This window comes from Macaca nemestrina, chromosome X, assembly GCF_043159975.1.
Source record: "Macaca nemestrina isolate mMacNem1 chromosome X, mMacNem.hap1, whole genome shotgun sequence".
Lineage (NCBI taxonomy): Eukaryota > Metazoa > Chordata > Mammalia > Primates > Cercopithecidae > Macaca > Macaca nemestrina.
This window is the reverse complement of record NC_092145.1, coordinates 36,791,043-36,817,611: the sequence shown is the minus strand read 5'-3', so window position 1 is coordinate 36,817,611 and position 26,569 is coordinate 36,791,043. Positions and strand designations below refer to the sequence as shown.

The 26,569-nt window shown below is 45.3% G+C and overlaps 1 long non-coding RNA gene and 1 pseudogene across 6 annotated transcripts in view; one reads left to right on the top strand and one right to left on the bottom strand.

Annotated features, from left to right (window-relative positions):
• Nucleotides 1-26,569, top strand: part of LOC105468382 (uncharacterized) — a 117,011-nt gene that overhangs the window by 30,893 nt on the left and 59,549 nt on the right. For 2 of the 6 annotated variants that reach the window (XR_011618334.1, XR_011618332.1), the window contains one exon: nucleotides 10,513-10,587. The exons of 3 other annotated variants lie outside the window; for them this stretch is intronic. This is a non-coding gene — a long non-coding RNA (uncharacterized lncRNA). Of the gene's footprint in view, nucleotides 1-10,512; nucleotides 10,588-26,100; nucleotides 26,192-26,569 lie in introns of all 6 variants that reach the window. One more of the 6 variants, XR_011618333.1, reaches the window with a different exon arrangement.
• LOC105468549 (aflatoxin B1 aldehyde reductase member 2-like) lies at nucleotides 6,579-8,002 on the bottom strand (annotated as a pseudogene).

The following is a 26,569-nucleotide window of genomic DNA, read 5'->3' as shown; positions in this document are numbered from 1 at the left end:
CACCTCCTGGTTCAAGCGATCCTCCCACCTCAGCTTCCCGAGTAGCTGGGATTACAGGCATGCGCCACCATGCCCAGCTAATTTTTGTAGTTTTAGTAGAGATGGGGTTTCGCCATGTTGGCCAGGATGGTCTTGAACTCCTGACCTCAGGTGATCCACCCGCCTTGGCCTCCCAAAGTGTTGGGATTACAGGTGTGAGCCACTGCGCCTGGCACAAAATAGTTTTCTTGTGCTCAGCTTCCCCTTCTCTGTGAATAGTCCAATTTTTTCCTAAGAACATGACCTCCAACTACAGACTAGAAACGTGGCTGCCTTGGTTTGGACCCTTGCTTCTGAGCAAGTAGAATCTTGCTGAGGAAGGGAATGGCATGTGGAGCAGTGACAAAGGGCAGAACTACCTGCTTTCTGAATTTCCTGCTAAATTTCCTACTTAAAGCCCCGCATTTCACACTGTCCCCCTCATAGCTGTGGGTTATGCATCAGGAATTCTGATTTGGTGCCTCTTGTTTACTTCTCTGCCACCTCTGCCTCCAGACCCAGGGTCAGGGAGCCTCCTTTTGGCTCTGGCTGGGCAGCCACCTTGGTTAGTCCAGAAGGACTCGTGGCTTCCAGTGGGTCATCATAGCTTGGTACCATTCCATCTTATGTCAGCTACTCCACCTTCCACCTGATCACAACCAGTCTTTCCCCAAACCTGGATCTTTTGAGGAAAGATGAGACAAGAAAATGTAGCAGACTCCACGTGAACCCTTCTCTAGGCCTAGGAAAACTTATTCAATACTCCTGCTTACTAAGAGCTAAATCAGTATAGGAAAGAAAGACACTCAGCAAGTTTGCCTGAAGGTTAACTCAGAGACCTGGGAATGAAACCTAGCTCTCCTGCTTCCTAGGCCCCTCTGTGCCATCTATTTTTAGCCAAGCTGCCCTGAGCCTTGTCTACCTTGTCTGAAAGCCAAAGTAGGCACACAGTTTGCTCATAAACATTCCTGTGCTTGCCAGCTCATGCTAGCCAACCATTTAGATGTTGGTTTTAAAACTGTGAGCCTTCCCTTGTACCTATCTCCTAGGGCCTGCAAAGAATACACACCAAGGGATCAACAGCCTGAGTTTTTCCCAAACCCAGTGACCTCAGTCAAATGCCCTCAATTGAGAGGCGTGTCTATTACTCGTTCATCTTGGCACAGGGTGCAGCAAATGACTCCCTCTCAGAGCCACTGTTCCTGGTCACAGTTCTTTGAGTGTGCTGACCTACTTTCTCCCCTTCACAGGAAAAACAGAAACCAATAAATGTCTCCAGTGAGTAATCTTGCTTTCAGGAGCACTGACTCTGTGTTTTGGCCTCTTGTCCTTTCCCTGCTCCATTATCACTCTGCTATAACCATACGAAAATGATTCATGACTGAACTAGAATTCTGCTTGTTGTTTACTGTCCCCATTCTGTAGCTGGGTTTTCAGAGCAACTATGGCCCACATATCGCAGGGGGGGGCAGAACCCTCCCTACCTTTCCTTTCCCTACTACAATTCATTGCTAAATAGCATAATATGGACTAAAGTCGCTTCTGCACAAGAATGTTGGGAATCAACAGAGTATCTCTGGTTTGGCCACACATGTTATGCGACTGGTAGCATTATGGACTGAGAGGCATTCAGCTTGAGACTCCTGACTTGACTTACTATACACCTTTGGAGTGGGCCTCCGAGAAGAGTTAGGTGGCTCAACTCAGTTGCCTTGACAAGCAGAACCTCTTTGCTGGGCATGTACAGGTGATTCTCAAATACCCACACTGAGATTCTCTGTGGCTAATGGATTATTTTAGGCCTTCCGTACCCTTCACAATCTTCATGCTATTGCCCACTCCCTCCAGCCATCAGCTGGAAGCAACTTGGAAAATATATGTTCGTTTTAATGTCAGTCTGAGAAAAGTTAACTGGAGGAATAAATCTACTGGGGTTCAGAGGCAAGGTGTTGATAGGACATATAATGTATTCCAGAGTGCCTTTTGGATTATCTACTGGTTTTAATAATCTGGCATGTCTGTTCTCCATGACCATGGATAACTGAGTATATCTTATTTTGCTTCCCTATCCCTGGGCACTGTGTCTCCTTTCTTCCTCACTTGTCCTTGTGTGTACAAGATTATAACCAGCTTGCCTTCTAGAATCCTGTCAAATTTCATTTATATCGAATGTGCTGGCCAGGTGTGGTAGCTCATCCCTGTAATTCCAGCACTTTGGAAGGCCAAGGTAGGAGGATCACTTGAACCCAGGAGTTAGAGACCAACTCGGGCAGCATAGCGAGACCTCGTCTCTATGAAAAAATAAATAAATTAATTAAAAATAGCCAGGCATGATGGCACATGCCTGTAGTCCCAGCTACTTGGGAAGCTCAGGCGGGAGGACTACTTGAGCCTGGGAGGTTGAGGCTGCAGTAAGCTGTGATCATGCCACTGCACAACAGCATGGACAACAAAGCAAGACCCTGTCTCAACAAACCGGAAGTGCTAACATGGGCTTTTAAAAAGGTTCCAAGTCCTTTCCACCAGCTCCAAAGTCCTATTTGAAGTCTGGGCAACATGGCAAAACTCGTCTCTACAAAAAATACAAAAAAATAGCCAGCCATGGTGGCACACACCTGTAGTCCCAGCTACCTGGGAGTCTAAGGTGGGAGGATCACTTGAACCTGGGAGAGGGAGGTTGCAGTGAGCTGAGATTGTGCCACTGCACTCCAGCCTGGGTGACAGAGTGAGACCCTGTCTCAAAAAAAAAAAAAAATCAATCAATCAATATACATTAGGAAGCAATGAGGTTATTTTTTTTTAAGCAAGTTGTAGACAGATATATACTGGATGCTAGTATTTTTCCCACCTTGGATTAATACACAAACAAGAGTATCTTTTGTTTATGGATAGGTATATATGTAGCAAAACACAGACTGAAAGACTAAGCCTAATTCATGATAAGTCATTTCAACTACTTTGTATCATTCCATCTTGTAAACATACCCTGATTATTTATATATTATCTTTTTAATGGACATCAGCTTATTTCCAATTTATGTATTTTGCAAGCTGTGCTGCAATGTACATCCTTTTATGTGTCTCCCAGTGCATATGGGCAAAAAGTTTTCCAAGACCAATGAATACCTAGAATTAGAATTGTTGGGTCCTGTAGTATGCTTACTTTAAACTTTACAAAGTATTGCTAAATTATTTTCCAAAGTTGTTGTACCAGCTGGGCACAGTGGTTCACACCTGTAATCCCAGCACTTTAGGAGGCCAAGGTGAGAGGATGACTTGAGGCTGGGAGTTTGAGACCTGCCTGGACTACATAACAAGATCCCATCTCGATTAAAAAAAATACAAATATAAAATATATGTAAAGAAAAAAATCATATTGTAGTCATAGTGGCCACAAGAGGCTGTACCTCAGCAACTAGCTGATCTCAGGCCAGCTGGGCCAGGGTTATAGTGAACCCTTCCTCTGAAGAGCTGGGCAGGTAGCAGGTGGTGAGATAGGACATGGCTGCAGGCAACAGCCAGGAGTCTCTACTTCTAGAGTAGCCATTCATACTTGTGGTTGTAAAGTGTCTGTCCCCCACCCAATCATCTGAGTTGGAGGTAGGATGTGGATGAATGACAACTAGGACCTCTGCATTGACAGAACTGGAGAGGGGAGGGGGCAACTGGGATGGGGAATGAGGATGAATCACAAGCAGCAGCAGAAGTGAGGGGAGCAGTAGGGAGATAGGAAGGGTGATATTGCTAGTCACCAAAACAATGGGACAAAGATCCCAAAGACATTTCAGAGATCATTGAGTGGGTTGTCCCTCCCATTACAAGTTCAGAGCAGGGCCTTAAGGGCAGGGTTTCCAGAAAGGTGCCCACCAGACCTCAGCATTCACTGCCCAAGGCCACCTCAGGACTCTGCTTCCCATGTGTTGGTGCAGAGCTCCTTGGCTTCTCCAGCCATGGCTCAAATGAGCCCATGTGCAGTTCATTCCACTGCTCTGGAGGGCACAAATGTAAGCCTTGGCAGCATGCACCTGGTGCTGACTCTGGAAAAGTGCTGAGCACATGAATTGTGGGGCCATGGTGGAATCTGCCTGGATTTCAAAGGATGTATCAGACAGTCTGGGGGCCCAGGCAGAGACTTGTTGCAGAGGCAGAGCCACTGCAGAGAGCCCCTACTAGGGCAATGCCTAGTGGAGCTGTGGGAAGCAGGATCCTGCAGAGTCTCCACTAGGGCAGTGCCTAGTGGAACCATGGGCGTGGAACCACTACTGGGACCCCAGAGCCGTAGAGCTACCAGCATACAGTGCCAACCTGGGAAAGTTTCAGGCATGAGACTCCAATCCGAGACAGCTGAAACATGTGCTGAGCCCAACAAAGCCATAGATAGTGGCAGGGCTGCCTGAGACCTTGGGGGTCCAGCCCCTGTCTTGGTGTGCCCAAGATGCAGGACATGGAATCAAAGGAGATTATTCTACACCTTTGAGACTTAATGTGGTTTTCTGTGTTGGGTTTTGGACTTTCTTGGGATCCCTTGCGTCTTGCCTATTTCTCCCCCTTGGAATGGGAATATCTATCCTATGTCTGTCCCACTGTATTAGTCCATTCTTACACTGCTATACAGAAATACCAGGCTGGGCACGGTGGCTCACGCCTGTAATCCCAGCACTTTGGGAGGTCAAGGGGTGCAGATCATGAGGTCAGGAGATGAAGACCATCCTGGCCAACATGGTGAAACCCCATCTCTACTAAAATACAAAAAATTAGCCAGGTGTGGTGGTGCGTGCCTGTAGTTCCAGCTACTTGGGAGGCTGAGGCAGGGGAATCGCTTGAACCCAGGAGGCAGAGGTTGCAGTGAGCTGAGATCAAGCCATTGCAAACCAGCCTGGCAACAGAGCAAGATTGCATCTCAAAAAAAAGAAAAAGAAAAAAAGAAATACCAGAGATTGGGTAATTTATAAACAGGAGAGGTTAATTGGCTCCTGGTTCTGCAGGCTGTATGCAGATTCTGCAGGTTCTGCAGGAAACATGCTACTGGCATCTGCTCAGCTTCTGTGGAGGCCTCGGGAAACTTTCAATCGTGGCAGAAGGTGAAGGGGAAGCAGGCATGTCTTACATGACTGGAGCAGGAGGAAGAGAGCGGGGAGGTGCTACACACTTAACCAGATTTCATGAGAACTCACCATCATGAGAACAGCACAGAGGGGATGGTGCTAAACCATTCATAAAGGATCCACCCCCATGGTCCAATCACCTCCCACCAGGCCCCACCTCTAACACTGGAGTTTACGATTCAACATGAAATTTGGGCAGGGGCACATATCCAAACTACATCACCCAGCATTGTATTTTGTAAATAAATAACTTGTTTAATTTTAATCTGTTTCCTCACAGCTGGAGGAAAATTTGCCTCAAGGTGAATTATGCCTTGAGTCCCACCCATATCTGCTTTAGATGGGACCGGACTTTGGATCTTTGAGTTGACACTGAAACAAGTTAAGAATTTTCGGGCTACTGCAATGGAATGAATGTATTTTGCATTGTGAGGACATGAATTTTGGGGACCAGAATAGAATGCCATGGTTTGAATGTGTCTCATAAAGTTCATGTGTTGGAAACTTAATTCCCAATGGAACAGTGTTGGGAGGTGGGACATAATAAGAAGTGATTACGTCATGAGGGCTCTACCCTCATTAATAGATTAATGTCATTATCTCAGGAGTGGGTTAGTTATTGCAAGAGTGGCTGTGTTATAAAAACAAGTTTGACTCTTCCTGTTCCCTTGCTCTTACCCTCTCTTGTCCTTCTGCCTTCCATTATGGCATGACACAGCATGAAGGCCCTTATCAGATGCTGGCTCCATGCTGTTGGACTTCCCAGCCTCCAGTACCATGAGCCAAATAAATTTCTGTTTATTATAAATTACCTAGTCTGTGATATTCTGTTATAGCCATGTAAAACAGACTAGGACACTCTGCCTATTTCAAAACCCTCCAGGGACTTCCAGTTACATTTTGTATAACATTCAAACTCTTTACTTTGACCTAATAAGATATAGTAGCCCTTACCAAAATATCTGATCTTATCCCATACTATGCTGTTTGCGATGCTTCCAGCTATAATTTGTTCTCTCTTCAGGGCCTTTGCACCCTGCGTAAAATGTTCTCTCACCATCTTTCTCATCATCCACATCTCAGCTCTAGGGTCAGCTCCTCGGAGAGGCTTTCCCTGGTCATCCCAACTCAGGAGCCCCCTACTGTGATCAGTATCTCATCGCATCACCTTGGTTTTTTTTCTCTCTTTTTTTTTTTTTGGCGGGGCTAGGGGGTTGACCTGGGCTATGGCTGGGTCAAGTGCCTGCTTTATTCAATGGGAAATGCCCAAGTGGGACTCACCCCCACCTTTCACAATATAAAGTGAGCAGGGAGCTAGGCAGGAAGCTAGAAAAATAACGCATGGATCCAGACGATCCAGAAAGACCCTGCTAAGTCAGCTCAAGGCCAAGACTGGTCGGTATGAGAGAACAAAAGGTGACAGAAAAGCCTTGGGCAGCCTGAGCCACGATGGGCCTAGCAGAAGTAGTTGGGACATTCGTGGGCAACCAAATGCCAGGTTTGATTAAAAGTGTCCATGGCAGTCGGTTCCATGGGCCCTTTCTCCATCGCTGCCAAGTTCTGCTCCAGCTTCTCCAGGCTGGACATGCCCAGGATGACCGCATCTCCATGGGCACCCTGCAGCTGTAAGTGGTGGTACATCCACCAGAGGGTGGCCGAGGTCATACTGGGGCACTGGCACCATACACAGCCTGCATGGCCTTCTCCACCAGGGCAATGGCCTTGAAGTGGTGCTCCTTCCAGAAGCGATTCCTGTAGGTCTCAGCCCAGCTATTCCCAAAGAAGTGGCCCCCGGGCTGTTTCTTGCCCTGGCCTCGTACTTGCCGGTCAGCAGGCCCCCAGCCAGAGGGTGTAGGCATAGAACCTCAGTCCAAAGTGCCCGAGGCAGGGGAAGAGCTCCATTTCCACCTGCCAGGTGGTGGCATTGTACATGCCCTGGTACACAGTGGGCAAGTTCCAGCCTTTGCTTTTATTTATTTATTTATTTATTTATTTCTGAGACGGAGTCTCACTCTGTCGCCCAGGCTGGAGTGCAGTGGCACCATCTCGGCTCACTGCAAGCTCCGCCTCCCGGGTTCACGCCATTCTCCTGCCTCAGTCTCCCGAGTAGCTGGGACTACAGGTGCCCACCACCACACCTGGCTATTTTTTTTTTTTTTTGTATTTTTAATAGAGACGGGGTTTCATCATGTTAGCCAGGATGGTCTCGATCTCCTGACCTCGTGATCCGCCCACCTCGGCCTCCCAAAGTGCTGGGATTACAGGCGTGAGCCACCGCGCCTGGCCCAGCCTTTGCTCTTGCGGAGCATACAGATCTCCGCCACTTCTCAGCCGGCATAGTTGGAGAGGCCAAGTTCCATGAACTTGCCCTCCTGGTGCAACTGGTGGCAGGCGCACAGTGTCTCTTCCACTGGGGTGCTGTGGTCAGGTGCATGTAGGTAGAAGAGGTCCACTTGGGGACACTGCAGCCTCTTCAATGACGTCTCCAGCTGGGACCGGACATTGTCAGGCTTTAGTGATTTTCCCTCCCAAGGGTTGGCCTTGGTGGCAAATTTCACTCAGTAGTCGCCGCTGCCCAGCCCCAGCCCCAGGCCGCCCAGGATGGTTTTGGACTGGCCATCGCTGTACGTGAAGGCCATGTCCAGCTTGGTGTGGCTGCACTCCAGGAAAGTGCGCATGGCCGTGGCACTGGCGGATGCGTCCATGTGGCCCCCCATCTCCATGGTGCCTAGCACCATGGCATGCCGGGCCAGGATGCCTAAGGCGGCCTGCGTTGGCGGTGGACGGGACATGGCTAGCATGCGGGCATCGGGTGGCAGGGAGCGACCTGCGCAGTGGACCGCAGCGTGGGGCATGGTGCGAGACTCGGCGCTCAGCATGGCGTGGTGCCTGCCCCTCACCCTGTTTTATTTTCTCCCTACCACTTAACATTATCTCAAATTGTCTGTCCATTTATTGGTTTGCTTATTATTATATATCTTCACCACCACTAGAATGTAAAGTTCATGAGAATGGCAATCTTATTTGCCTCTGTCCTGCTGAATGTCTAGCAACTAGCTCAGTACTTAGCAGGTGCTCAGTGGATTATTTGTTGAATAGATGAGTCAGGATATGGACCGGCGTTGTTGAAACCATGGGAAATATGTGATCATATGATCACTTCAAGGAGAGCCTGAAGAGTTAAATGTAGATTATAAAGGAGGGAGCAGAGGAAAGAATGCCTACAAAGCAATTTGGAGGAACAACCAGGGTGGTAGGAGGAGAAACAGGAAAGTGTGATGTTACAGAAGGCAATCCTACTTCTCTCCCCAAAAGCAACCAATGCTAACAGATGGGTGGGTATCCTTCCAAATCATGTTCTATATATTTACATACATTCACAAATGTTTATATTATATGCATATGTAGTTTTGGTTTTTATATAAATGAGCTCATAGTACATGTATTATTCTATCACTTGCTTTTTAAAAAAAAAACAGCTTTTTTGAGCTATAATTCGTACACTACACAATTCACACATTTAAAGTGTGCAGTTCAATTGTTTTTAGTATATTCATGGATGTGTGCAACCACTGCCATAGTCAATTTTTAGAACATTTTCATCACCTCAGAAACAAACCCTGTATCCTTTAGCTATCACCTCTTTATCCCCCAACCCTTAGCAACCACTAATCCACTTTCAGTCTCTATAGATTTCCCTATTCTGGACTTTGATATTAATGGAAGAATATGTAATATTTTGTGACTGGCTTATTTTACTTAGCACAGTGTTTTCAAGGTTCATCCATGTTGTAGCATGAATCAGAACTTCATTCTTTTTATTGCTGAATAAAATTGCTCTTGCAGGCCAGGCATGTTGGTGCACGCCTGTAATTTCAGCACTTTGGGAGGCTGAGGCGGGTGGATCACTTGAGCTCAAGAGTTCAAGACCAGCCTGGGCAACATGGCAAAACCCTGTCTCTCTGCAAAATACAAAAAATTAGCTGGATGTAGTAGTGTGTTCCTATAGTCACAGCTACCCAGGAGGCTGAGGTGGGAGGATTGCTTGAGCCTGGGAGGCCAAGGCTGCAGTGAGTCATGATTGTGCTACGGCATTCCTGCCTGGGCAACAGAGTGAGACCCTGTCTCAAAAAAAAACAAAAAACAAACAAAAAAAACCCCCAAAACTTGCAACTTGCTCTTGGCATATCCATTGTGTGGATATACTACATTTTGTTTATCTATTCGTCATTTGGACATTTGGGTAGTTTCTACTTTTATTTTTTTTTCTGAGATGGAGTCTCACTCTGTCACCAGGCTGGAGTGCAGTGGTGTTATCTCGGCTCACTGCAAACTCTGACTCCCTGGTTCAAGTGATTCTCCTGCCTCAGCCTCCTGAGTAGCTGGGATTAGAGACCCACTTATGGTGGGAGATGCGCCACCACACCCAGCTGCTAATTTTTGTATGTTTTTTTTTTTTTTTTTTTTTTTTTTAGTAGCGACGAGGTTTCACCATTTTGGCCAGGATGGTCTCAATCTCCTGACCTCATGATCCAACTGCCTCGGCCTTCCAAAGTTTTGGGATTACCGACGTGAGCCACTGCACTGAGCCAGTTTCTACATTTTGGCTATTATAAATAACATGCCTATGAGTATTCATGTTTCAGTTTTTGTGTGGACATATATTTTCATGTCTTTTGGGTATGTATCTAGGAGTGGGATTGCTGGGTCATATGGTAACTCTGTATTTAACATTTTGAGGAACTACTGGATTGTTTTTCAAAGTGGCTGATCAATTTTATGTTCCCACCAGCAGTATATGAGACTTCCAGTTTCTCCACATCTTTGCCAACACTTGTTAGTATCTGTCCTTTTGATTATAGCCATACTAGGGACTGTGATATCACTTGCTTTTTTATTTAATGTGTATGGATTTTTTTCTGTATCAGTATATATAAATATCCTACTTTTGTGTGTGTGTATGTGTTTGTGTGTGTGTGTGTGTGTGTGTGTGTGTGTGTGTGTGTGTGTGTGTGACAGAGTCTCACTCTATAGCCCAGGCTGAAATGCAGTGGCACGATCTCGGCTCACTGCAACCTCCGCCTCCCAGGTTCAAGTGATTCTCCTGCCTCAGCCTCCTGAGTAGCTGGGATTACAGTCTCCTGCCACCATGCCTGGCTAATTTTTGTATTTTTAGTAGAGATGGGGTTCTACCGTGTTGGCCAGGCTGGTCTCAAACTACTGACCTCGGGTGATCCGTCCACCTGGGCCTCCCAGAGTGCTAGGATTACAGGCATGAGCCACCATGCCCAGCTGATATCTTACATATTTAACTGCTGCATAACATTCCACAGAAACCATGCTTTTCAAGATATTCCTGCCTATATCATTGTGTTATTTCTTCCACCAGGGCTCAGCAGCCTGGAAATAGAAACAATGGTGGTGGATCGATTCAATTGATCCAGATTTGGAAGTTGCATGGCAGGTGAGAAGGATTTGGATGGTAATGGTGAGAGAGGATTTGAAATAATTTATCAACAATGTGGTGCAGATCAATCCTGGTGTGTAAGTGACTAACAAGGAACTGGAGTGGATGGCATAGCATAGTGACTAGAACCCTAAAAGAAGGGGTTTTACATGAAAGTGGAAAGATAGCTTTTTGTTTTGTTTTACATTTACCCATTCCCTCTGTTGAGTTTTTTTGTTTGTTTGTTTTTTGTTTTTGTTTTTGTTTTTAATACTGAGTTATTCACTACTTTGCCCTCTGTATTTTTGAGACAGAGTCTCATTCTGTTGCCCGGGCTGGAGTACAGTGGCAATCTCGGCTCAATGCAGCCTCCACCTCCTGGGTTCCAGTGATTCTTGTTCCTCAACCTTCCGAGTAGCTGGGATTATAGATGCCCACCACCATACCCAGCTAATTTTTGTGTTTTTATTAGAGATGGGATTTCACCATGTTGGCCAGGCTAATCTCGAACTCCTGACCTCAAGCAACCCGCCCACCTCAGCCTCCCAAAGTGCTGGGATTACGGGCTTGAGCCACTGCGGCTGGCCTGCTTTGCCTTCTTTTTTTTTTTTTTTTTTTTTTTTTTTTTTTTTTTTTGAGGTGGAGTCTCGCTCTGTCGCCCAGGCTGGAGTGCAGTGGCCTGATCTCAGCTCACTGCAAGCTCCGCCTCCCGGGTTTACGCCATTCTCCTGCCTCAGCCTCCGGAGTAGCTGGGACTATAAGCACCCGCCACCTCGCCCGGCTAGTTTTTTGTATTTCTTAGTAGAGACGGGGTTTCACAGTGTTAGCCGGGATGGTCTCGATCTCCTGACCTCGTGATCCGCCCGTCTCGGCCTCCCAAAGTGCTGGGATTACAGGCTTGAGCCACCGCGCCCGGCCGCTTTGCCTTCTTAAACAGATGATTCAGAACATAATATAACCTTGTCTTGTGACTCAGCATGGCCATTATGATCATCTGCTTTTGCCCTGGACCTCTGAGGCATGTAGGAATATGTCTTTCCTTATGTCTTCTCCCTAAGTGTGTTCTGGATTTTTGTGCTTTTGAAGAAGTTCTGAGATCAATGTATTCTTGGTTCTTCTAATGTGTAGCTGTTTGACTAAGGACTGACTCCATGCATCTCCTATGAAGTAAAATTCATGGGTTTTATGACAGCAATTTTACATGCTGCTTAGATGCTTTTTTCTCATCTAGGTTTTTAGTTATATAATGGCAGAGATTATAAGAAATCTGATCTCCAGAGAAGTGTTGATACTTCTTTAATTTGGCATAGACTATTTTTGGCAAGCTAGTTTTCTAGCATTGAACAATTTAATGAATAGGTTCATAGTCACCCTATCCACATTCTTTTTAATGGTAGAAAACAGTCTCTCGAATACAGTAGCCATTAGCTACATGTGGACTGAACAATGAGATCACTTGGACTCGGGAAGGGGAACGTCACACACTGGGGCCTATCATGGGGAGGGGGGAGGGGGGAGGGATTGCATTGGGAGTTATACCTGATGTAAATGACGAGTTGATGGGTGCTGACGAGTTGGGTGCAGCACACCAACATGGCACAAGTATACATATGTAACAAACCTGCTGTGCACATGTACCCTAGAACTTAAATTATAATGAAAAAAATTTAAATATAAATTAATTAAGAGTAGGCTGGGCATGGTGGCTTATCCCTGTAATCCCAGCACTTTAGAAGGCCGAGGCGAGTGGATCATTTGAGGTCAGGAGTCCAAGACCAGCCTGGCCAACATGGTGAAACCCCATTTCCACTAAAAATACAAAAATTAGCTGGACATGGTGGTACACACCTATAATCCCAGCTACTCAGGAGGCTGAGGCAGGAGAATTCCTTGAACCCAGGAGGTGGAGGTTTGCAGTGAGTCGAAATCTACCTCTGCACTCCAACCTGGGTGACAGAGCGAGACTCCATCTCAAAAAAAAAAAAAAAAAAAAGAAAAAGAAAAAGTTCCCTTATTGTACTAGCCACATTTCAAGTGCTTAGTAGTCACATGTGGCTAGTGGCTACCATACTGGAGAGTGCAGATGTAGAACATTTTCATCATCAAATAAAGTTCTATAGAGTAGCAATGGTTTAGACATTGAGCCAGTCTCTTTTCAGGCTTCTTGTTTCCAAACTAGAGTCTCATGGTTTAAGTGCATCCTTGTACAAGCAGCCATGCTCATACTATTCTCCAACACTCTCTGACTTCCAACCCCTGAGCATTGTCATTTGCCCTCTATTAGTGTTAATTTCCTATGGCTGCTATAACAAATCACCACAAGTTTAGTGGCTTAAAACAATATAAATTTATTATCATATATGACATAGTTTTGATATTTGTCCCCTTCAAATCTCATGTTGAAATGTGACCCCTAATGTTGGAGGTGGAGCCCATTGGGAGGTATTTAGGTTATGGGGGTGGATCCCTCTTGAATAGCTTGGTATCGTCTCCATGGTAATGAGTGAGTTCTCACTTTATTAGTTTACAGGAGATCTGGTTGTTTACAAGTACATAGCATGCCTCCCCTCTCTCTCTCACTCCCCCTCTCCCCATGTGACATGCCTGCTCACCCTTTGCCATCTGCCACGAATAGAAGCTTCCTGAGGTTCTCACCAGAAACAGATGCTGGCATCCTGCTGCTTGCTGCTTATACAGCCTGCAGAACTGTGAGGCAAATAAACCTCTTTTATTTATGAATTACCCAGTCTCAGGTGTTCCTTTATAGCCACACAAAACCAACTAAGGCAATACAGTTTTGGAGATTGAAGTTCAAAATCAACCATTTTCCAGCTTCTAGATGCTGCCTACATTCCTTAGTTCATAGCTCCTTCTTCCGTCTTCAAAGCCTACAGTGTAGCATCTTCAAGTCTCTCTGTGACTCTCTGACCTCTGCTTCCATAGTCACATGACCTTCTCTGACTCTGACCTTCCTGCCTCTTTTATGAAGAGTCTGTAATAAAGATTAGGTCCCCTTCACTAATCCAGAGCAATCACCTCATTTCAAGATTATTAACTTAATAACACCTGCAAAGCCCCTTTTAGCATTTTACCATTATGTTATACCGGTATGTTGCGAGGACCACTATTCAGCCTGCCACAGACAGTTTTCTACAGTGGCATTTTGTTTTCCCGTGATGGACAGTGATCCAGTGGTCCTTATTTTCCAGGACTAGTGATGCACAGAGTATGATGATATCCCAAGGTTTTATATAAAGGGAGAATAATGTTTTAAAATCTTATTTTATGTGAGAAAACATTTTAAATGGTCCATTTTCAAGGTTTGATAAATCTAAGTACTGGCAGCCAGCCTGCAAACGTGACAAACCGCACAGCTCATGCACCTAGAAAGTCACAATAAGCAAACAGAATGTAGAGGAGGAGTCAGCCTATAAAGGGGAAGAAAAAGTTTCCAAAGTTATTGGAAAATCGAAACTTAGGCAGAGAAGGGGACTGGGTTATAACCTTATAAGGGATAATGAAACTTAGGTGACATCCAGGAAGATTGTAACCCCATAGTACTTGACCAGTGAGCAACAGAGGGAGGGAGGGACTTGTGTGCTAGGAGATAAATTACCTGCTGTAACTGCCCCAGGTGTGCCTGCCTACCAGACACCCAATCTTGCAAGATCACCGTTAAAAATCTCACTTCCACTGTTCTTTGTGTCTCTGAGTCCATTCTTTGGGTTTGGACAGATGAATGTGTTTCTCACAAACTTGGGGTCCCATCTGGGATCTCTGTGCCTGCGTGGAGTTGGACTCCGGCTGAGAGGGGACACACGTCCCACCTGATTTAAGTGGCCTGCTCTGTCTGGGAAGCCCGGCTTCCTGCAGAGGCCATAGAGACTGTTATTCAGGAGGCAGTGGAGGTGACACAGGAAGAAAAGCAGGCACCGTGGCAACCAGGCAACCTCATGTACGAGCCAAGGTAGGAAAATTGGACTGTCAGTATTGCCTTGGTGGTTGGGCATTTTTGGAGGTTGAGTGTGTGTGACTGAGATGTGTCCTAGGTATGAAGCAAGTGTGGAGACCCAATTTACGGTTCTGTTCTCTGCCAAGGGAAACAGCCAGAGAAGGATGGAATGATTCTCGGTGTGTGCAAGAAACCTCCAGTGGGGGGCTTGAGTACACAGGGAAAAGCTCAGACACAGAGACTGACGAAAATGGGAAACAGAAATTTCTAGGCCTAGGGGACGATGGAAAGAGGGAGCCAAAGAGACTCCCTCTGACATTCCCCCAGATAGTCCTTTGGGGAGAATGCTGCAGGTTTGGAGGGACAACCCTTGAGCCAGGCTCAAGGAAAAGCAAAAGATCATAAAGTATTGCTGTTTTATCTGTCCCAAAGACCCCATTCATAAGCCTTCAGTCTTTTGGTTTAAGTTTGGCTCAGATGAGGATTGGGTGTGCCAAGCTTTAATTCTCTATATGAATGATAAAACCCCATCCTAGGCCAGGTGCGGTGGCTCATGCCAGTAATGCCAGCACTTTGGGAGGCTGAGGCAGGTGGATCATGACATCAGGAGATCGAGACCATCCTGGCTAACATGGTGAAACCCCGTCTCTACTAAAAATACAAAAAATTAGCCAGATGTGGTGGCGGGCGCCGGTAGTCCCAGCTACTCAGGAGGCTGAGGCAGGAGAATGATGTGAACCTGGGAGTCGGAGCTTGCAGTGAGCTGAGATCATGCCACTGCACTCCAGCCTGGGCAACAGAGCAAGACTCCACTCAAAAAAAAAAAATCCTCACAAGAAGAGATACATTATGCTCTCTGCTGGGTCAAAGAATTAACCCCCATGTTCCCCATCAAAGAAGAAGAAAAAGAGTCCAGTAAAAAGCCCTTGCCCAGTGAAAAGCCCTGGGACCCCCTATCATGCTTGCCCTTCCATACAGCTCACAAAATAGGGGACAGGAGGATCAAGGGGGCAACAGGAGGGTTAGAGGAAGAAAAACCTGGAGACCATGGGGGAGCTGAACCAATTGCTCCTTTAAGTCCTTATCCAAATTTAAGGAAAAGAACAGTGTGAGAGGGATATTGAGAACTTCCCTATCCTTTCCACACAGCAGGCATCGAGCATGCTCCCTCTTAAGGAAGTTCCCATGGGACAGGGAGAGACTGGCTTTGTAAATGCTCCTCTTACAAGTACTGAAGTTAGGAATTTCAAGAAGGAGATGAAACCACTCCTAGAAGAGCCCCTCGGTTTAACAGACTAGCTGGACAAATTCCTAGGACCCAGCTTTTACACCTGGGCTGAAATGATGTCTATCATGAATATCCTGTTCACAGCAGAAAAAAGGAATGATTAGGAGAGCAGCCATGACCATCTGGGAGAGGCAACACCCTCCCGGGCAAGGAGTCTTGCCAACCGAACAAAAATTTCCAAATGTCGATCCTAAATGGGATAATAATGATCCCAGGAACTGGGCCCAAATGCAGGACCTCGGGGAACTAATAATTAAAGGGATCAAAGAGTCCACTCCTAGGACACAAAATGTCTCAAAGGCATTCAAGATTCAACAAGAAAAAGAGGAAACTCCCTCTGCATTCCTGCAGAGGCTCCTGAGAAAATACTCTAGATTAGATCTGGAGGACTCCATAGGGCAAGGCCTTTTTTATATTTTTTATTATTATTTATTTTTTTTTATTATTATACTTTAAGTTCTAGGGTACATGTGCATAACGTGCAGGTTTGTTACATATGTATACTTGGGCCATGTTGGTGTGCTGCACCCATCCACTCATCAGCACCCATCAACTCGTCATTTACATCAGGTATAACTCCCAATGCAATCCCTTCCCCCTCCCCCTTCTCCATAATAGGCCCCGGTGTGTGATGTTCCCCTTCCCGAGTCCAAGTGATTTCATTGTTCAGTTCCCACCTATGAGTGAGAACATGCAGTGTTTGGTTTTCTGTTCCTGCGATAGTTTGCTAAGAATGATGGTTTCCAGCTGCATCCATGTCCCTACAAAGGACACGAACTCATCATTTTTTATGGTTGCATAGTATTCCATGGTGTATATGTGCCACATTTTCTTAATCCAGTCTGTCACTGATGGACATTTGGGTTGATTCCAAGTCTGCTATTGTGAATAGTGCCACAATGAACATATGTGCGCATGTGTCTTCATAGCAGCAAGATTTATAATCCTTTGGGTATATACCCAGTAATGGGATGGCTGAGTCATATGGTACATCTAGTTCTAGATCCTTGAGGAATCGCCACACTGTTTTCCATAATGGTTGAACTAGTTTACAATCCCACCAACAGTGTAAAAGTGTTTCTATTTCTCCACATCCTCTCCAGCACCTGTTGTCTCCTGATTTTTTAATGATTGCCATTCTAACTGGTGTGAGATGGTATCTCATTGTGGTTTTGCTTTGCATTTCTCTGATGGTGAGTGATGATGAGCATTTTTTCATGTGTCTGTTGGCTGTATGCATGTCTTCTTTTGAGAAATATCTGTTCATATCCTTTGCCCACTTTTTGAAGGGGTCGTTTGGTTTTTTCTTGTAAATTTGTTTGAGTTCTTTGTAGGTTCTGGATATTAGCCCTTTGTCAGATGAGTAGATTGCAAAAATTTTCTCCTATTCCGTAGGTTGCCTGTTCACTCTGATGGTAGTTTCTTTTGCTGTGCAGAAGCTCTTTAGTTTGATGAGATCCCATTTGTCAATTTTGGCTTTTGTTGCCGTTGCTTTTGGTGTTTTAGACATGAAGTCCTTGCCCATGCCTATGTCCTGAATGGTATTACCTAGGTTTTCTGCTAGGGTTTTTATGATATTAGGTCTAACATTTAAGTCTCTAATCCATCTTGAATTAATTTTTGTATAAGGAGTAAGGAAATGATCCAGTTTCAGCTTTCTACTTATGGCTAGCCAGTTTTCCCAGCACCATTTATTAAATAGGGAATCCTTTCCCCATTTCTTGTTTCTCTCAGGTTTGTCAAAGATCAGATGGCTGTAGATGTGTGGTATTATTTCTGAGGGCTCTGTTCTGTTCCATTGGTCTATATCTCTGTTTTGGTACCAGTACCATGCTGTTTTGGTTACTGTAGCCTTGTAGTATAGTTTGAAGTCAGGTAGCGTGATGCCTCCAGCTTTGTTCTTTTGACTTAGGATTGTCTTGGCAATGCGGGGTCTTTTTTGGTTCCATATTTGATTGCACTGTGGTCTGAGAGACAGTTTGTTATAATTTCTGTTCTTGTACATTTGCTGAGGAGTGCTTTACTTCCAATTACGTGGTCGATTTTGGAGTAAGTATGATGTGGTGCTGAGAAGAATGTATATTCTGTTGATTTGGGGTGGAGAGTTCTACAGATGTCTATTAGGTCTGCTTGCTGCAGAGATGAGTTCAATTCCTGGATATCCTTGTTAACTTTCTGCCTCGTTGATCTGTCTAATGTTGACAGTGGAGTGTTGAAGTCTCCCATTATTATTGTATGGGAGTCTAAGTCTCTTTGTAAGTCTCTAAGGACTTGCTTGATGAATCTGGGTGCTCCTGTATTGGGTGCATATATATTTAGGATAGTTAGCTCTTCCTGATGAATTGATCCCTTTACCATTATGTAATGGCCTTCTTTGTCTCTTTTGATCTTTGATGGTTTAAAGTCTGTTTTATCAGAGACTAGGATTGCAACCCCTGCTTTTTTTTGTTCTCCATTTGCTTGGTAGATCTTCCTCCATCCCTTTATTTTGAGCCTGTGTGTCTCTGCATGTGAGATGGGTCTCCTGAATACAGCAAACTGATGGGTCTTGACTCTTTATCCAGTCTGTGTCTTTTTTTTTTTTTTTTTTTTTGAGACGGAGTCTTGCTCTGTGCCCCAGGCTGGAGTGCAGTGGCGCGATCTCGGCTCACTGCAAGCTCCGCCTCCTGGGTTCACGCCATTCTCCTGCCTCAGCCTCCCGAGTAGCTGGGACTACAGGTGCCCACCACCTTGCCCGGCTAATTTTCTTGTATTTTTAGTAGAGACGGGGTTTCACCGTGTTAGCCAGGATGGTCTCGATCTCCTGACCTCGTGATCTGCCCGTCTCGGCCTCCCAAAGTGCTGGGATTACAGGCTTGAGCCACCGCGCCCGGCCCAGTCTGTGTCTTTTAATTGGACCATTTAGTCCATTTACATTTAAGGTTAATATTGTTATGTGTGAACTTGATCCTGTCATTATGATATTAGCTGGTTATTTTGCTCGTTAGTTGATGCAGTTTCTTCCTAGCATCGATGGTCTTTACATTTTGGTATGTTTTTGCAATGGCTGGTACTGGTTGTTCCTTTCCATGTTTAGTGCTTCCTTCAGGGTCTCTTGTAGGGCAGGCCTGGTGGTGACAAAATCTCTAAGCATTTGCTTATCTGTAAAGGATTTTATTTCTCCTTCACTTATGAAACTTAGTTTGGCTGGATATGAAATTCTGGGTTGAAAATTCTTTTCTTTAAGAATGTTGAATATTGGCCCCCACTCTCTTCTGGCTTGTAGAGTTTCTGCCGAGAGATCTGCTGTTAGTCTGATGGGCTTCCGTTTGTTGGTAACCCGACCTTTCTCTCTGGCTGCCCTTAACAGTTTTTCCTTCATTTCAACTTTGGTGAATCTGACAATTATGTGTCTTGGAGTTGCTCTTCTCGAGGAGTATCTTTGTGGTGTTCTCTGTATTTCCTGAATTTGAATGTTGGCCTGCCTTACTAGGTTGGGGACGTTCTCCTGGATGATATCCTGCAGAGTGTTTTCCAACTTGGTTCCTTTCTCCCCCTCACTTTCAGGCACCCCAATCAGACGTAGATTTGGTCTTTTCACATAATCCCATACTTCTTGAAGGCTTTGTTCATTTCTTTTTCCTCTTTTTTCTTTAGACTTCTCTTCTCGCTCCATTTCATTCATTTGATCCTCAATCGCTGATACTCTTTCTTCCAGTTGATTGAGTTGGTTACTGAAGCTTGTGCATTTGTCACGTATTTCTCGTGTCATAGTTTTTATCTCTGTCAGTTCGTTTATGGCCTTCTCTGCATTGATTATTCTAGTTATCCATTCTTTCATTCGTTTTTCAAGATTTTTAGTTTCTTTGCAGTGGGTACATAATTCCTCCTTTAGCTCTGAGAAGTTTGATGGACTGAAGCCTTCTCTCAACTCATCAAAGTCATTCTCTATCCAGCTTTGATTCGTTGCTGGCAATGACCTGTGTTCCTTTGGAGGGGGAGATGAGCTCTTATTTTTTTAATTTCCAGCTTTTCTGCCCTGCTTTTTCCCCATCTTTGTCGTTTTATCTGCCTTTGGTCTTTGATGATGGTGACGTATTGATGGGGTTTTGGTGTGGGTGTCCTTCCTGTTTGTTAGTTTTCCTTCTAACAGTCAGGACCCTTGGCTGTAGGTCTGTTGGAGATTACTTGAGGTCCACTCCAGACCCTGTTTGCCTGGGTATCAGCAGCAGAGGCTGCAGAAGATAGAATATTGCTGAACAGCGAGTGTACCTGTCTGATTCTTGCTTTGGAAGCTTCGTCTCAGGGGTGTACCCTGCTGTGTGAGGTGTGGGGTGTCAGTCTTCCCCTAGTGGGGGATGTCTCCCAGTTAGGCTACTCAGGGGTCAGGGACCCACTTGAGCAGGCAGTCTGTCCATTCTCAGATGTCAATCTCCGTGTTGGGAGATCCACTGCTGTCTTCAAAGCTTCAAAGACTTCAAAACGACAGGGTTGTTTGCGTCTGCAGAGGTTTCTGCTGCTTTTTTTTGTTTGTTTGTTTAGCTGTGCCCTCTCCCCAGAGGTGGAGTCTACAGAGACAGGCAGGCCTCCTTGAGCTGCTGTGGGCTCCACCCAGTTCGAGCTTCCCAGTGGCTTTGCTTACCTACTGAAGCCTCAGCAATGGCGGGTGCCCCTCCCCCAGCCTCGCTGCTGCCTTGCCGTTAGATAGCAGACTGCTGTGCTAGCAATGAGGGAGGCTCCACGGGCGTGGGACCCTCCCGGCCATGTGTGGGATATAATCTCCTGGTGTGCCATTTGCTAAGACCCTTGGTAAAGCGCAGTATTGGGGTGGGAGTTACCAAATTTTGCAGGTGTTGTGTGTCTCAGTTCCCCTGGCTAGGAAAAGGGATTCCCTTCCCCCTTGCGCTTCCCAGATGAGGTGATGCCTCGCCCTGCTTCAGCTCTTGCTGGTCAGGCTGCAGCAGCTGACCAGCACCGATTCTGCAGCACTCCCTAGTGAGATGAACCCAGCACCTCAGTTGAAAATGCAGAAATCAACCGTCTTCTGTGTTGCTTGCGCTGGGAGCTGGAGACTGGAGCTGTTCCTATTCGGCCGCCTTGCTCCTGATCGGGCAAGGCCTTTTGAAGGTTAACTTTGTAACTAAGATCTGGCCAGACATTACAAAAAAATTACAAAAGGGTGATGAATGGGATGAGAAACCAATTGAGGAATTACTGAGGGAAGCTCAGAAGGTTTTTGTAAGGAGAGAGGAAGGGAAGCTGAAACAAAAAGTGAGAATCATGGTTTCTGCTGTGGAAGAGGTAGTCAGAAAAAGGTTAGATCAATATCCCTCTTGAAGGAGACAATGGAATAATAGATTTCGACACAGAGAAAGAAGGGAAAAGCTCCTAAGACTATGAGTGGACGTTACAAGTGTGGAAAACCAGGGCCTTTTAAGAGAGAATGTCCTGAAGGGAAAAAAGAAGAAAAGGTGATCCCCTTTATGACCGTTGATGAAGACAAGAGGGGTCAGGGGTTCCTTCTGAGTAGGACCCTCCAGGAACCCTTGATAAATGTGAAGGTGGGACCCAAGGGAGAAGAAGTGACATTTTTTGTTGATACTGGGGTGGCTTGCTCCTCCCTAATTCACCAACCAAGGGGTACAGAACTCTCTAAGGAAAAATTGAGAGTATCAGGGGCAAAAGGGGAGGGATTGCAGGTTCAGATATTCAAGGAAATGTTAATTAGATTGAGACCTGAACAAATTGAGGGGTCACTCTTACATGTTCCTGAAGCAGAAACTAACCTCCTTGGTTGAGACCTGATTGTGAGATTGGGTTTAGGATTAGGAATAGAGGAAGGACAAATAAAAGTACTGATGGGCCTCCTAACAAAGGAAGAGAAAAAAAATTAATCCTTTTGTGTGGATTAGGGAAGGCAACAGGGGATGGTTAAAAATCACACCCTTACAGATTAAACTAAAACAACCAGGAGAAGTAGTTTTCAGAAAACAGGCCATGCGCAGTGGCTCACGCCTGTAATCCCAGCATTTTGGGAGGCTGAGGTGGGCGGACCATGAGGTCAAGAGATCAAGACCATCCTGACCAACATGGTGAAAGCCCGTCTCTACTAAAAATACAAAAATTATCTCGGCATGGTGGCACGCACCTGTAGTCTCAGCTGCTCAGGAGGCTGAGGCAGGAGAATCACCTGAACCCAGGAGGTTGCAGTGAGCCGAGATCATGCCACTACACTCCAGCCTGGCAACAGAGTGAGACTCCGTTTAAAAAAAAAAAAAAAGAAAAAGAAAAAAGAAAAAAAGAAAACAATATCCCATTTCTGTTGAAGGGAGAAAAGATCTCCAACTGATAATAGACGGATTGATTAAAGATGGACTATTAGAATCCTGCATGTCACCATACAATACTCCAATTTTCCCAGTCAAAAAGCCTGATGGGTTCCCTAGATTGGTGCAAGATCTAGGGGATATGAATCAAATTGTCCAGACCCACCATCTTGTGGCGCCTAACCCCTACACCCTCCTTAATAAGATACCATGAACATAAGTGGTTCAGTGTGGTGGGTCTAAAAGATGCATTCTGGGCATGTCCCCTAGATTTTAGGAATAGGGACCTCTTTGCCTTTGAATGGGAAAATCCTATAACTGGGAGAAAACAACAGTACCACTAGACTGTGCTGCCACAAGGTTTCATGGAAGCCCCAAACACATTTGGTCAAATCATAGAAAAAGTCCTGGAGGAATTCCAACCTTCCAGGGGAATGCAGTCATTAAAATATGTAGATAATCTTTTAATTTCTGGTGAGAGGAGGGCCAAGGTATTAGAAACCACCATAAGCTTGCTTAATTTCCTAGGAGAAAGGGGATTGCAAGTCTCTAAGAACAAATTGCAGTTTGTAGAAAAAGAAGTTAAATATTTAGAACACCTGATTAGTGAAGGGAAGCAGATAATAAACCCAGAGAGAATATCTGGAATAATGGGCCTGCCTTTGCCTAAGACAGAGAGAACTCCGAAAATTTTTAGGTTCAACTGGCTACTGTAGGTTATGAATTGACTCATATGCTCAAAAGACAAAAATTCTGTATCTCAAGTTACTAGAATAGGAGCCTGAGCGCATGCAATGGTCCCCAGAGGAAATTCAGGCAGTGAAAGAGCTAAAGCAGGCCCTCATTACAGCCCCGGTCCTGGCCCTCCCATCTTTAAAGAAACCATTCCATCTGTTTGTAACAGTAGACCAGGGTGTGGCCTTGGGGTGCTCACTCAAACCTGGGGAGGGAAGAGACAACCTGTTGCTTTTGTCTCCAAGCTTCTTGAGCCTGTCTCTCGGGGGTGGCCTGAATGTGTGCAAGCAGTAGCTGCCACAGCTCTGCTGGTAGAGTCAAAAGCTAACCTTTGGTGGGGCCCTAATAGTAAGCACCCCACATCAAGTCAGGAATATATTAAATCAAAAAGCCGGGAGGTGGTTAAAGGATTCTTGGATTCTAAAATATGAAGGCATATCACTAGAAAAAGATAATTTGGTTGTAACAACAGATACTTGCCTGAATCCAGCCAGTTTCCGATGGAAAGGAGAGGAGAACAAAGAGACATCAGACCATAACTGCTTAGATATCATAGAATACCAAGTCAAAGTTAGACCAGACCTTAAGGAAGCTCCACTATATGGTGGGATAAGGCTGTTTGTGGATGGGTCGTCCCAAGTGACAAATGGCAAGAGACATAATAGTTATGCTGTTATTGATGGAAGTAAATACTTTAGTTAACCAAATAATGACTCTAAAAGCGTAGAAATAATTGAGGTAAAGGATTTAAGGCAAACTTTAGAAATTGAGACAGCATACAGGGATGTGAATGCCTGGGTCAAATGGGTCAAATTTTCGGTACAAGCCCTCAACAAGACTAATTGCTGGCTGGGCGCGGTGGCTCATGCCTGTAATCTCAACACTTTGGGAGGCTGAGATAGGCGGGTCACAAGGTCAGGAGATCGAGACCATCCTGGCTAACACGGTGAAACCCTGTCCCTACTAAAAATTCAAAAAATTAGCCAGGCATAGTGGCACGTGCCTGTAATCCTAGCTACTCGGGAGGCTGAGGCTGAGGCAGGAGAATCGCTTGAACCCGGGAGGCGGAGGTTATAGTGAGCCGAGATCACGCCACTGCACTCCAGCCTGGGTGACAGAGCGAGAGTCCGTCACACAAAAAAAGAAGTAATTGCTATGTGTGTGCTGCGGGACGACCTCAAGCACAGGTGGTTCCATTTCCCCGAGGATGGGATACCGATCCTGAAGGCATGCATTGCATGGTGGCTGTATACCAGGACGAAGATGCATGGGGAAATGAGACTTGTAAGAGCCTGTCATTGCTCTTTCCCGCATTGTAGAGGTCAGATCCCAGAGCAATCCCCTCATTCTCTACAGGGAATATGAACCTAGGCACTCCTCTTGTCTCTCTAGGCAGGGGGCAGAGTTCAATAAGCCCGTGGGAGAACTCTCATACTTGTACCCACATCCTAATCATCACTGGTGAGTCAGGCAATGGCAATTACTCAGCTCTCCGTATACTCTGGGCTGATGTCTGGTGGTATTGTGGGAAAAGGGACCTCCATAACCTGTTAGTTACTGTCCAATTGGACCAGGACTTGTGCTTTAGTCCAATTGGCCATTCCTTTCACCCTGGCATTTCATAAGATACCCGAAAATACACATGGCCACCAAAACCAGAGAGATTTGACAAATTCTTTTGATCCCAATGTATATATTGACTCGATAGGAGTCCCTAAGGGGGTGCCTAATGAATTTAAGGCCGGAAGCCAAATAGCTGCTGAGTTTGAGTCAGCACTCTTTTGGTGATCAACTATTAATAAGAATGTGGATTGGATTAACTACATCTGTTATAATCAACAGAGATTCATCAATTCTACTCAGGACGCCCTCAAAGAGGTGGCTAGCGAGTTAGATGCCACCAGCCAAATGGCCTGGGAAACAGACTTGTGCTAGACATGATACTAGCAGAAAAAGGGGGCGTATGTGTTATGTTGGATGGGAAATGTTGTACTTTCATTCCCAACAGTATTGCCCCAGATGGGACCATCACCAAAGTTTTACAAGGACTGGCAACTCTAGCCAACAAACTGGCAGAAAATGCTGGAATTGATGACCCATTTACAGGCTAGCTAGAAGGCTGGTTTGGAAAATGGAAAGACATTATAGCTTCAATCCTTACATCTCTCATAATTGTGGCAGGAGTCTTAACTGCAGTAGGATGTTGTATTATCCCTTGTGTGAAGGGAGTAGCACAGAGATTAATTGAAACAGCTATTAATAAACAAATACCAATGACTTACCAGCAAAATAACCTGCTACTGTTAGAAACCAAATTAAACTCACTCTCCTATAAGGAAGAAAGTAGACAACTTCTAGAGTGATTCAAAGACCAAAAGGGTTTAGATGAAAATGAGACCAGAGGAAGTAAATAAAAAAGAGGAAGGAATTTGTGAGAAAACATTTTATGTGGTCAATTTTCAAGGTATGATAAATCCAAGTACTGGCAACCAGCCTGTGGACATGACAAACCACATGGCTCATGTACCTAGAAAGTCATGATAAGGAAACAGAATGTAGAGCAGGGGTCAGCCCATAAAAGGGAAGAAAGTTTTGTTATTGGGAAATCGAAATGTAAGTGGGGTAGGGGACTGGGGTATCATCTTATAAAAGATAATGAAACTTAGGTGATGTCTGGGACTATTGTAACCCCATAGTACTTGACCAATGAGGAACTGGGGGAGGGACTTGCATGCTAGAGATAAATTACCTGCTGTAACTGCCCCAGATTTATCTGCCTACCAGACACACGATTTTGTAATACTGCCTTTAAAAGTCTTGATTCCACTGTTCTTCGTGCCTCTGAGTCCATTCTTTGGGTTTGGATGGGTGAATGTGTTTCTCATATTTTCTGCCTTTGGCCTATATGGAAATACCAAAATATGATTGTTCTGACTCTCAAAATATGATGATTCTGTGAGTATAGTGGTATAGGAGTATCTTATCAGCAAGACAAATCCACAGCTAACTCAATATCCTATCAGAGTGTTTGGTTACTGTAATACAGTCATTTCAGGGTTAATCTCTGCCAGCTTTTCTTCTCAAACACACACACACACACACACACACACACACACACACACACACACACTGATATGGATGCACCCACCAACAAAAAACTGGGGGCTTCATATATTAACCAAAGCAAAGTCTTCTGAGCTTCTTTTTGCCCCCAGAAAAGGATGATAAATGAAAGTCTGAATCATTCCTAGGAGAAGCAGCAGCAGATACCAATGCAGAATTGGTTTTCCACTTCCAGTCTGGACAAGATGGCACAGACTCATTTCTCCCTGCTTCTCCCAGGTAAGCCCAACCAGAAATCCTGGAGAATTCTAAAAGGTGTAAAGGGGAAGGCAGAATGATTAGGAATCCCAGAACTGGAGGAACACCATAGTAGCAGGGTACCTTATGACTCTCAAGCCAACCAAAGAATGTGACCCAGGCCCAGCATTTCTTAAACCCCAGCCTAGCAACAGAAAATGGTTCCTGTGAGTTCCTTTCTCCTCTGCATTGAATGGGACATCAACAGGTAAGCCTAGCAACTCCAGCAAGTGGGATTTAGCAAGGCGCCCCACTGACAATAAGTAGCCAGCAGAAGTGCTGTCCTTTCCCACCAAGATCGGAGACTCCCCTACCCCACTGAAAGATACTCTCCAAGCAAGCACACCATCAAGGGGAAAC